Below are 3,972 nucleotides of genomic sequence, written 5' to 3'. Positions count from 1 at the left end.
AGTAGGAAAAACACAAGTAGTCCAACTAAAAAAAGGGCAAAAGATCTGAATAGACATTTTTCCAAAGAAGACATACAAACATCGAGCAGCTAGATGAGAAGGTGTTCAAAACCACTAATCATCAGGGAAATTCAAATAAAAACTACAGTGAGAGAATGAGCGAGCAGCTGGATATCAGAAAGTTCTGGGCGGGTCAGCTTTGGAATGGAAAAGAGTGTGCAGAGCAGTTAACCCTGCAACACAGAACCCAACAATCTGTAAAGTGAAGTCCTCAGAAATCAGAAGAGTAAGGAACTTCAGCGGTTTTCAGTAGAAATCTGGAGGTGCATTTTCATTGGTTAAAAAATGACTACTCTTGAAAGTTTAGAAACCGATCCACTCTGAGGAGCAGGAGATGGAATAGAAACTAAGAAGCCACCTAAATCTGTTATGTCTGGAGTCCAACCCATAAAGGATCACATCCTTCAAGAATCCACGAAAGACAGCAGTTCCATCAGGGAGCCCAGGAGTTCAACTAAGGAAGATTCTCACTGAAAAAGCAGTGGAAGTAGAAACTGTAAGAATATTAGTTCCCAACACTGCTCTAACCCATGATATCCCCAACAAAAATGCAAAGGTGGAGTCTCTGGGACATCATAGATGAGAATTCCTTGGTCGGTCAGAGAGAGTCGTAGAACCCAGGAAGGAACTATCAGAGGTAAAGAATATATTGGAAAAGCACAAGAACTCTTTTTTTTTAAGATTTTATTTATTTGACAGAGAGAGACACAGCAAGAGAGGGAACACAAGCAGAGGGAGTGGGAGAGGGAGAAGCAGGCTTCCCGCAGAGCAGGGAGCCTGATGCGGGGCACGATCCCAGGACCCTGGGATCATGACCTGAGCCGAAGGCAGACGCTTAACGACTGAGCCACCCAGGTGCCCCAAGAAAAGCACAAGAACTCTTAAAAGTTACTACAGGACAAAGATCTTTCAAACCAGCTCAGTGTACAGAGGTCAACTGTGAATTTAAAAAGTTGCTAGTGGCTTCTGTTGGGGATGATAGTCAGTATCACTTTGAATGTCTAGTCCGTGAGAAAAATCAGCTTATTTTAGAAAATGCAGCCCTAGGTCAAAACACAGCTCAACTTTCTGAATAGTTAGAACATATATCAATATAGTGTGATGTATGGCAAAGTAATTTCCTCATGAGCAGGATTATAGCAGATGAGTTAACCAACTCCAGAGCAGATTCACGGCATCAAAACCCTGATGCACAGAGTGCTATTCAAAATCTCCTGAGTGAATGGAATAGTTTTGTCAGGAAATGACAATTACCCAGAAATTGTTGGAGGAGCTCTTAGTCTCCCTGTAGTGGGGAAGAGAGCATACTTGCTACCCTAGTACACAGCCTTACACCATAGCAGGACTAGCATTAACAAATCACAAGTTGGCAAAGGCAGTAAATGCTCATCTTCTGGATAATGTTGGCACTAACAGTCAAAAGAAGATTCCATCAACAGTTGAATTCTGCAGCACCCCAGCAGAAAAAAAATGGCTGAAAGGGTTCTACTCATTTTGGATCCAGTTACCTGTACAGAAAGCTCACCTGATAATCTATTTTCTGAGTTTTCACCTTACTTGCTACAAATAAAAATATTGGATGACTTCATCCTTATACAGATATGAAAATACAACTTTCAGTTGTAGCAATCACTGCCAGGAAGAACTCATGGTCCTTTAATATTCAGTATGTTGGAGGCATGGCTTTAGGCACTTGCTTCTTACCCAAGAGTCAATACTATTTGGGAGTTCTTATAATGGTAGAAGTAATATCACTTTCTATTTAAGTAATACATATTACTTATATCAATGATGTTTCATGTACTGGACCACAGATTACCCTGTTTCAGTAACTATCTCAGGGTAAGAAAAGAATGAAACTGTGAGGATATATTTAAAGTAGATGATACTTCCCAGGCATTACATAATGCTTTTCCTAAAGGACTCTGAAAGAAAAAGAGTCTAACTTTATTTTAGGCCCTAAGGTATATCTTGCTATGTATTTAATATGAGCAGATTTAATTGTGGTACTCTCTAATGCAGGGTGGGTCACGCAGCCACACGCATTCACTTACTGTTGTCTATGGTGGTTGGTTTTTTTAAAGATTTTATGTATTTGTATGTGAGAGAGAGAGAGAGCACAAACAGGGGGAGCGGCAGGCAGAGGGAGAAGGAGGCTCCCTGCTGAGCAGGGATCCCGATGCGGGGCTCGATCCCAGGACCCTGGGATCATGACCTGAGCCGAAGGCAGACGCTTACCCGACTGAGTCACCCAGGTGCCCCGTCTATGGTTGTTTTATTGTTTTTTTTTTTTTTTGCTAACACTAGAACTGAATAGATGCAACAGGGCTTGTAAAGCCTAAAATATTTCCTATCTAGCCCTTTACAGAAAAAGTTTTTTGGCTCCTACTCTAAAGGAATAAAAGTTGGCATGGGGATGGGAAGAGGGAATGTTTGTTCCCTTTTTGGTGATTTTTGGGGGCTACAAAAGAGGCTTATGGAAATACTATGGGTGAAGGGACTAATATTTTAAAACTAAATGCTATATGTTAGGAAAATTAACATTTTACAGCCACAATAGCAAGTGTTTCAGCAACATATGTTGGTTTTGTGTGGGGAACCCCATAGTTTGAGTGGATGCAACTTGACATATATAAAAGAAACAGATTCTATTGAGCTCATTTTGACAAATGCAACACAATAGGAATATCCAATTTGACATAAAATATGGAGAAAGTAGGATCTTTCTAGAACATTGTACAAAATCAAAATTGCAATCCCTCAATTAATTTATATTAATATATATTTTTGTTTACTTATGATGGACCATCATGAAACATCCTTTTATAGGCCTTTAAAAATATCCACAATATGTTTATACCAAATTACACTCTATTAGGTTCAGAATTGCCTATCAAAAGAGAAATTTCCTAAAGACAGATCTGGTTCAATACCATAATGTTAATGATTTTTTTGGTCTGATTCATCTGAGTTATACTCTGAAATGGCAATAAATTTCTCTACATTCTTTAAAAAAACTACAATGGGATATCATCTGACACCTGTTAGGATGGCTATTATCACAAAGATGAGAGATAACAAGTGCTGGCAAGGGTGTGGAGAAAAGGGAACCTTGCACAACATGGGAATGTAAATTGGTACAGCCATTATGGGCAACAGTACAGAGGCTCCTCGAAAAGTAAAAAATAGAATTACCAAATGATCCAGCCCATTCCACTTCCGGGTATTTATCTAAAGGAAATGAAATTGCTGTTTGGAAAAGATACCTGCATCTCTTGTTCATTGCAGCATTATTTGCCATGTATTTACAATACACACAGTATTTGTCTTTCTGTATCAGGCTTATTCCACTTAGCACAATGCCCTCCAGGTTCATCCATGTTGTCACAGATGGAAGGATTTCCTATTTTTTTATAGCTGAATAATATTTTATTTTATATATGAAAATCTATCTCTATCTATTGATTTCTCTAATCAATATATAATTTTCTTGGTCATTTGTTGATGGACACCTAGGTTGTTTCTATAGCTTGGCTATTGTGAATAATAGGTTCCATAGGCTGGCTTATTTTTCTTGTTCATCTGTGGGTAAATATTATTGACTTTTTTTCTTTGGGGATTTTATAATAATTATGCTTTTATAATTTGTGAATTTGCTTTTAAATACTGCTAATGAATAACTGAATAGAGCTTCTACCCAGAAACTTGAGAATATAATGAAAAGTTTGGAGCAAGATGGCGAAGTAGGAGACCTGGATTTCGTCTCCTCTCAGGAATTCAGCGGGATAGGGATCAAACCATTCTGAACACCTACAAACTCAACAGGAGATCGAAGAATAGCAACAACTCTCTCATCAGAAAAGCGACCACTTTCTGTAAGGTAGGACGTGTGGAGAAGTGAATCCGAGGCGA

General features: G+C 38.8%; 1 pseudogene; it reads left to right on the top strand.

The window, feature by feature from the left end:
- Positions 1-345: 345 nt before the first annotated feature.
- Positions 346-1,720, top strand: LOC102739067 (golgin-45-like; annotated as a pseudogene).
- Positions 1,721-3,972: the final 2,252 nt, after the last annotated feature.

The sequence above is a fragment of the Leptonychotes weddellii genome, chromosome 12, assembly GCF_054177405.1.
Source record: "Leptonychotes weddellii isolate Sample4059 chromosome 12, ASM5417740v2, whole genome shotgun sequence".
Taxonomy (NCBI): Eukaryota; Metazoa; Chordata; class Mammalia; order Carnivora; family Phocidae; genus Leptonychotes; species Leptonychotes weddellii.
This window is presented reverse-complemented; position numbering and strand designations above follow the sequence as displayed.